The following is a 9,687-nucleotide window of genomic DNA, read 5'->3' as shown; positions in this document are numbered from 1 at the left end:
CACCCAAATACCTTTTACCTAAATAGTCTAAAGCATGACTGTATAAGATGGGTCCAGGTTCCTCATTAAGCTGGAAATTTTTGGTTTGTCACTTCATTGGTCAATAATGTAAAGAACATTAAAATTCTTCAAGATATGCTAAGTCACAACTTTATTCAGCATATCTGCTCTTAGTGGGAAAATCATAGTGAAAGGTGCTTAGAGACTGATTTTAGGGAAACCTTTGGGAAATGGCTGCTTGGTTGCTGAGAACAATATGATTCACCTTCTTTAATGGTCATAGTGATTTATTTCATGAAGAGAGAATGGAATATTGGTCAAACAAGTGGAATAAGTGTGATGAAAGCTAATAAGAACTATGCTCTGCAGCAAACAAAATTAGGCAGAATCAGTCAATAAAGGAACCGTACTTTAAACAGGGAAAGGTTTCCATGTTAGAAGAAATAAAATTAATGAATTCAGCAAATGTGGGAAAAAAATCTGCACAGGTCATCAAGATACTCTAGTAAAACAGACAACATAGGAGAAACATACTGCAAAATTCCCGAATTTGGGGCGCCAAAAGAGTGGTTCAAACCAAATATATTTGGGTTCTTATTCCTAATCAGCTAAACTGCTTTTTCCCAGTGATTCTTAGGGCCCCTGCCTCTGAAAACAATAAGATAATGATAAAAGACACATGTATGTATAGTAAATAGGGGCTAATAGAGCCTCAAGTCTGACAGAGCAAAATCCCAGCTTGCTCACTTGGAGAAATACATGGGGAGAGTTTAGGAAAGGTTTCTTAAGTAGAAAAAGAAATAGCAAGGGGGTAGATTTTGATTTGGGATGAGCTGCACTGAGCCATGTATTAGGGAACTTCTTGGGTACTGCAGACCTATTGGATATCTTGCAAATTTTGCTTATGGTCAGTATAGATTAAAAAAAACAAATGTCTTGTGATCTACATTGCCTTTTATGTTGTCTGGTAACATTGTTGCATGGAGAAAATCCCAGATGGAGCAACTGTTTAAATATGAAAGCCTATGGAGGGGATGACTAAGAAAGGCATTTCTTTCATTACAACTCAAGTTTAAGAACACTTGGGTTTGTAAGATCTAGTATTTGGTAGCACACCACGGTGATTACAGTCAACAATAATTTGCTGTACATTTTAAAAATAACAAATGTAATTGGAATATTTATAACTGAAAGAAATGATAAATGTTGGAGGTGATAGATAGATACCCCATTTACCACGATGTGATTATTATGCATTGCATGCCTGTATCAAAATATCTCACATACCCCATAAATATATACACCTACTAAGTACCCATAAAAATTAAGAATAAATAAATAAATAATAATAAAGAACACTTGGGTTTGGAATTGCTTACTGAAAAGAAGCACCTGAATATTTACTGCAGCATGACTATGTTAAGGTAATCCAGTAGGGATAGTGGAACAGTACAGAAAAGGGAAAATCAAGCAAAAAATAATATTTACTTATTAACTCCTCTCTCCAAAGGCAAAAACTGATAACATTTTGCTGTAAGCCCTTCCAGTTCTTTAATATCTGTGTTGCTTATTCATCCATATTTTATAAAATTAGGGGTATATTGGATCTATTGTTTTGTGACCTGCTTTCTCACTTAATACATCATGAACATTTTTCATGTCATTCAATATTCTTTTAAAATTTGATTTTCCGTGACTGCATTATTTCTGCAATGTGTTTAGTCAATGTCCTGGATTTTATGTGGTTTTCTGTTATTCATGTTATCTTTTTTCATAAATATTGTGTGTATCTATGACTATCTTTTAGGATCGATCCCTGTATGAAGAAATACTGGATAAAAGAGGATGAATGTTTCTAGTTTTCAATACTTATTGTCAAATGGATATTTCTATGATCTATTGCCAAACCTGGTATTAGCATTTTTGAAAACAGAAATTTGATGGGTCAAAAACAGCATTTGATACAGTTTTTCCCTAGTAATTACTAGTGAGGATGACTATATAATTTGTCCATTTGGACACTTTCTAAGCTGCTCCTTCATCCTCCACAGAACAATTGTAATTTGTCACTGGACTGGAGCATCCAGCTGTCACTGACTTCCACACTCCTCTGTAGCCAGTGGAGATGCTGGTGGCTAAAGCAACCACAGCTCTGAGAGCAGCTTGCTACATAATCTGCACAAATGAATTCTTCCCTGTACCCTATGTTTTTCATCTGAATAAGAAGAATTTAAATTCTACAGTTCATATAATCTTACATTTTTGGAAAGGGTAACACTATTCTAATCTAAATACTGTGCTCCACATTTATAAAATTATTTTTAAAAAAATTTTTCTACATTCATTTTAGATTTAGGGGGTACATGTGCAGGTTTGTTACCTGGGTATATTGTGTAACACTAAGGTTTAGGGTATAAATGATTCCGTCACCCAGATACTGAGCATAGTAGTCAATGGTTAGTTTCTCCACACTTACCCTCGTCCCCCAGTAGTCTTCAGTTTCTACTGTTGACATATTTATGTCCATGAGAACCTGATATGCAGCTTCCACTTATTAGTGAGAACATGTGGTATTTGGTTTTCTGCTCCTGATTTAATCTTAGGATAATGATCTCCAGATGTTTCCATATTGCTGCAGAGGACATGATTTTACTTATGTTTATGGCTGTGTAGTATTCCATGGTATGTATGTACCATATTTTTCTTTATCCAGTCCACTGTTGGCAGGCACCTAGACTGATTCTGTATCTTTACTATTGTGAATAAGGCTGTGATAAACATGCAAGTGCATGATCTTTTTGTTATACTGATTTACTTTCTTTTGAATATATACCCAGTAATGGGATTGCTGGGTAAAATGGTAGCTCTGTTTGACGTTCTTTGAGAAATCTCTGAACTGCTTTCCACAGTGCCTGAATTTATGTTCCCACCAACAGTATATAAGTGTTCCTTTTTCTCCCCAGCCTTACCAGCATCTGTGTTTTCTTAACTTTTTAATAATAGCCATTCTGACTCATGTGAGATGATATCTCATTGTGGTTTTAATTTGCTTTTCTCTGGTGATTAATAATACGGAGACTACTTTTATCACATTTGTTGGCTGCATATATGTCTTCTTTTGATAAGTGTCTGGTCATGTCATTTGCCCATTTTTTAATGTTTTTAAATTTGTTTTTTGCTTGTTCAATTGTTTAAGTTCCTTATAGATTCCAGATGTTAGACTTTTGTTGGATATATTGTTTGTGAATATACCAAATGAGTTTATGATTCAGATCCTCTTAGGCCTCAGCTGTCTTCATAGCCTTATTGTGTTGGGCATATTTCTTTGTCTTTTCATAGTCCTGAAAGCTTTCAAAGTAGGAAGAAGTTTAGAATTCTAGTATTCATAAATGCTAAAACATTACTGAGTACTTTCTGTGTCCCAAGCATTGCACTAAGGATTTTTTTTCTTTTTTTTTTTTTTTTTTTTGAGATGGAATTTCACTCATGTTGCCCAGACTGAAGTACAATGGCATGATCTCAGCTCACTGCAACCTCCTCCTCCTGGGTTCAAGCTATTCTCCTGCCTCAGCCTCCTGAGTAGCTGAGATTACAGGCACCCTCCACCATATCCAGCTAATTTTTGTATTTTTAGTAAAGACAGGGTTTCACCATGTTGGTCAGGCTGGTCTTGACCTCCTGACCTCAGGTGATCTGCCCTCCTTGGCCTTCCAAAGTACTAGGAGTATAGGCATGAGCCACCACGCCCGGCCTGCACTAAGGATTTTATATGCATTATCTTCACATAACACACACAAAGGAACTATGATCTCTGTAGATCATTTTTTAGATGAAGAAAGTGAGGCTAAAAGAATTTTTCAAAATCTACCCAATTCCATGTAGTTAGTAAATAACAGAGTTGGGTCTCAAACCCTGGTTGTCTGACACCAACTAATACTTGTTCTGAGTATTTTGGTAGCAAAGCCTGATTTAAAAGTAATGCACCCTAACTTCTCAAATGCAGTATGTATGTTATTAAGTTCTTTCTGGCACCCAGGATCTCCCTAGGCCGTCTTTTCCTACTGTCAAGATAATGTGAAATCATGATATGCAAATAAAATTTGATATTAGACTCAACTAAATACAGTTAACAGAGTTTATTAATTTCTGAAAAACAAAGGCAGAAATTCCCTGTGAAATGCACTATAATGTCAAATATGATAGATTTGACACCACTTGTATTGAAAGTTTGAAACTGTGGAGTGCCTTAAAGATAATTTTCAAACTTCTCACTTATGAATATGTAAACTGAGATGGCAATGAAGAAGTTAATAGAGACCAAACCTAGGATTTGAATCAAGGTGTCTTGATTCCCAGTCCAGTACTTTTCCTGTTAAAACATTTTGCAACTTCTGACAAATGATGAATATTCTTGGATTTAGGAGATATATACAAAAGAGCAAGGAGATGTATCACAAAGACATTTCACTTAGAGATTATAATAGCATAAAATTGAAAACAACCTAAATTTCAATCAATAGGACATTTGATAAACAAGAGTGCATAAAAAACATGAATCCTACTCAGCTATTCAAAATGATGATATAGCGCTCTGTGTATTGTCCTAGATAGATGAACATGATGTATTATTGTTTAGAAGGATGAAAGCATGTTACAAAACTGCATGTATAACATAGCTTGCTGTATATTAAATGTCACACTTGCATTCATAGACGATGCAGTTTTGGCTAGATGGTGAGATTAAGAAGAATTTTTTTTACTTTTGTCTATTCCCTTGACTTAATATTAAATTGGTTTAATAAGAATATGTTGTAAAAAAATGTTTTGAAACAAGAAAGCAGTTCGATTCTCTGTGCCTTTTGCTGTTTTTTTTTTTTTAATTTATTTATTATACTTTAAGTTCTAGGGTACATGTGCATAATGTGCAGGTTTATTACATATGTATATATGTGCCATGTTGGTGTGCTGCACCCATCAACTCGTCAGCACCCATCAATTCATCATTTATATCAGGTATAACTCCCCAATGCAATCCCTCCCCCCTCCCCCCTCCCCATGTTAGGCCCCATTGTGTGATGTTCCCCTTCCCGAGTCCAAGTGAGCTCATTGTTCAGTTCCCACCTATGAGTGAGAACATGCGGTGTTTGGTTTTCTCTTCTTGTGATAGTTTGCTAAGAATGATGGTTTCCAGCTGCATCCATGTCCCTACAAAGGACGCAAACTCATCGTTTTTTTATGGCTGCATAGTATTCCATGGTGTATATGTGCCACATTTTCTTAATCCAGTCTGTCACTGATGGGTTTTTGACAGAGTTTCACTCTTGTCACCCCGGCTGGAGTGCAATGGCATGATCTCGGCTCATGGCAACCTCTGCCTCCCGGATTCAAGTGGTTGTCCTGCCTCAACCTCCTAAGTAACTGGAATGACAAGCGCACCCCACCACACCTGGCTACTTTTTGTATTTTTAGTAGCAACAGGGTTTCACCACATTGGCCAAGCTGGTCTTGAACTCCTGACCTCAGGTGATCTGCCTGCCTTGGCCTCCCAAAGTGCTGGGATTACAGGCATGAGCCACTGCACCTGGCTTCTCTGTGCCTTTTAAACTAAACCAGTGTGTCTCACACTTCAGTCAGCTAAAGAATCTTGTTAAAATGTATGCTTTGATTAAGTCTTGGGTGGAGCCAGAGAACCTACAATTTTCAACAAAATCCCAGGTGATGCCAATGCTGCTGAAAGGAGAATAGTGCATTGAAAGGGTCTGGTTTTGTTCATTACTCCACCAGGCCTTTTTCTCACTCACTCCATATGTAGTTTCTGGCAGTCTTGGGCTGAAATTGTTTTCCCTTGCTTATTAGTGCTGTAGTGATTTCTAGGTGAATAGGGCCCTAGAGTTTTCTTCTTTTTCTTGCAGTTAATAAACATAAACACTGGGGGACACTATTTTAAATTTCCAAACATCCTGTATACAACTGGAAATGTTACTCAGAAATTGCCTCTCCCACCAGATAGTTTTTATCTTGATAATCATGACTGAGGATGTAATAGCAGCATTGATTGTTTAAATGTATGAGCAATCAGGGAGCAATTATGATTTAAAAAAAAAAACAGTAATTGATAGGCTGCTCAGCAGGAGAAATGAGATTGTAATATGAATGTTAATTTTTGACACATTTCTTTAATGTATTTTCAGGAAGAAAATCAAAATAAAACATTTTAAGAATGACTGAGTATGGGAATACCCCAGCATTTCTTTTATAAAAGCAAAATGTTAAAACATTGAACTTGGGAAAAAAGTTGCGTGAAATAAAATACCTTAGAATTTATAATGTAATCAGCAAGAATAAACTATGGCTACTACTATCGTAAATATTCAGCATTTATTAAGTGCTTACTATGTACTGGTCTGGTCAAGTTGATTTATATGAATTATCTTGTTTGATGTCTTATTTAAGGCTTATACAAGTTCAATAACTTGTCCAAAGTAACACATCTAGTAGGTAGTAGTATTTTGATTTACATCCATTAACTCAAAACTCAAGATCATAACCACGATGCTGTACTTTGAGAGTCATCCAACAGAGTTCCTGCCTAATGTGCAACAGACTTTGTTCTAGGTAATTGGGGAAAATTTAATGAATGAACAAGACAAAAACCTTGTCTTCATAGAGTTTACCTTGTAGTGATGATAAAGAGATACTGCGCTTATATTGGACCTTACTCGTTTAGTTGTGGGGTACTGAATGAGAAATAGAGAAGGCATTTCCCTCTTTGGGGGAAGTCTCTTGAACTATGGAATGAAGATTTTGTACTCTAAGTTCAGTTTAGTCTCCCAAACCTATATGTCCATGAAAATTTAAACCACTTTATGTATCTTTGCACTTCCTGCTTCCAATTCAAACTACCAATAAGCCACTTCACCAAGGCCTCTTGATTTCATGTCTTTAATTGGAACTCCTTTTCCACTAATTATTGTTATTTGTATCATTATCAAAACTGCATTTGTGAAATTATGAGAGTAAGAGAAATCTAACATAGTTGATTCCATCTTGCTCTGACTTCCATGCTGTCCTTGGTCATTCCTGGGCATAGACCAAGCTAACTTTGGGAGGAATTTAGTTTATATTTTTACTTTAAAGCAAAGATGTTAATAGCCCTTCCCAAAACTAAACCACCTTCATAAAACTAATGAAAGTCCACAAGGTTAGTATTATGAGAGGGAGCTGAACTATGACAAGACAAACATAATTTCTATAATCCCTTACTACTAGGGAGTCACAGGCCAGAGGTCATAAGATAGGCCTACTTTCTATAATCTCTTACTACTCAGAGATCATGTGGTGGAGGTCACAAGATCTGTGACTGTATTAGTATGTTCTCACACTGCTATAAAGAAATACCTGAGACTGGGTAATTTATCAAGAAAAGAGGTTTAATTGGCTTATGGTTCCTCAGACTGTACAGGAAGCATAGCAGCTTCTGCTTCTGGGGAGGCCTCAGCAAGCTTATACTCACGGCAGAAGGCAAAGGAGGAGCAGGCACTTCACATGGCCAGAGCAAGAGGAAGAGAAAGGGGAGAGGTACTGCACACTTTTGAATAACTAGATCTTGTAAGAACTCACTCACTACCAAGCCAATAGTACCAAGGGGGATGGTGCTAAACCCTTCATGAAAAGCTACCCCCATTATCCAACACTTCCCATCAGGCCCCCACCTCGAGCACTGAGTATTACTTTTCAACATGAGATTGGGGCAGGGATACAAATACAAACCATATCAGTGACTTTTCCAATTGCTCCTATAGATAGCATCACCCTTGTAGAACCTAAGGTTGTTTTATAAAATATCCTTAAGATTGAACCCACCCAGACTTATGACTCATGACTCAACTCGTGACTCCTGTGGCCCCACCTAGAGGCAGACTCAGGGAAGGGGGATAGTTTTCCACACACTTCTGATTTCTTCTCCAACCAATCAACCCATTCTTCAGCCCCCTTCCCACCAAATTGTCCATAAAAACTCTAACCTCCAGGGCTCCAGGGAGACTGATTTGAGTGATAACTCCAGTTCTCCTGCATAGGCCAGTTTCAAGTCAATTGAACTGATTCTCCACTGCAGTGCCATCATCTCAGTAGATTGATTTTGTCTATGCAGTGAGCAGAAAAAGCCCATTAGGCCATTACATGATTATCATTACCAATGGCCACAAATGCAAGGTGAGGCTGCTATGGAATACTTGGAGGCTTTCTGCAACAGTGTTTCTGCCAACACCATTTCCCCCAAGCCTTCTCTTTCCACCTGAGCTGGACTGCTGGTGGCCTGCCATCTTGCTTGCTCTCTTATGCTGTCACAGTTGAGACCAATGCGACCAGTTGAGACAGTGAGCCAGGACTCAATGTATTAGAGCCAAACGCCATCATCAGAAATTATTGAGAGCTTTTCAGTAATTGCCATGAAATAAAGCAATTTACCCATCTGGGTCAAAAGGCTTTGATGAATTCTTTACTTAATGTCCTTTTCTTCAGGAGTTTCATGCCTAAAGATTTCCTTCTTCTTATGGAAAAAATGACAATACTAGAACTGGCATAAAAGAAACGTGGAGGCCAGTGTGATGGCTCATGCCTATAATCCTAGCATTTTGGGAGGACGAGGCAGGTGGAACACCTGAGGTCAGGAGTTTGAGACCAGCCTGGCCAACATGGCGAAACCCTGTCTCTGCTAAAAATACAAAACTTAGCCGGGCATGGTGGTGGGAGCCTATAATCCCAGCAACTCTGATGGCTGCGGCAGGATAATCGCTTAAACTAGGGGGCAAAGGTTGCAGTGAGCCTAGATCACACCACTTCACTCTAGCCTGGACAAAAGAGCAAAACTCCATCTCCAAAGAAAGAAAAGAAAGAAAGAAACTTGGGAGTGTATTTTCTCTATAACATTTTGGAAAATAGGTGTCAGTAGGCAATTCAAGTCTCTCTTGATTTGACAGTGCTTCTTTCAATCATAAATACACTTATCCTAATAATAATGTGTCTGGTTGCATACTACATGCTGAGCCCTAAGAATATAGAAATAATTAAAGGGCCATGCCTTTAAAGAACTGGCATGGTTTTTAAACATGCAGAGTTCTAGAACTGGAGTGACTATTGTTGATTGAATTATGCCTCCCAATTCATATGATGGTGCCTGAATCCCCAATGTGACTGGATTTGGACATAGGGCCTTTATAGAGGTAATTAGGATAAAATGAGATCATAAGGATAAGACCCTATTCCAACAAAACTATGTCCTTATAAGAGAAGGAAGGCACACCAGAGCTTTCTCTCTCTGCACACATGCATGCTAAGAAAAGGCCATCTGAGAGCATAGCAAGAAGGTAGCTCTCTGCAAGCCAAGAAGAGAGCCCTCACCAGAAAAACTTAAACAGACCAGGCTAGACCTTGGACTTCCAGCCTCCAGAATTGTCAGAAAATAAATTTCTGTTGTTTAAGTCACTAAGCCTGTGGTATTTTGTTATGGCAGCCTGAACTGACTAACACAGTGGTATTGAACATTTTAGATATTTTTTGGTATGAAAAAGTAATGACAGGAAATCAGGAGCTTTCAGGAACTTGTGTAGGAAAGAATGGAGATGTGGTCACAAACTATGTGTATTTGGTAACAAACAAATTTTGAAGCATATAAGATGACTGGTT

This window comes from Piliocolobus tephrosceles, chromosome 9 (genome assembly GCF_002776525.5).
Source record: "Piliocolobus tephrosceles isolate RC106 chromosome 9, ASM277652v3, whole genome shotgun sequence".
NCBI classification, from domain to species: Eukaryota; Metazoa; Chordata; class Mammalia; order Primates; family Cercopithecidae; genus Piliocolobus; species Piliocolobus tephrosceles.
Note: the sequence above shows the minus strand (reverse complement) of the source record.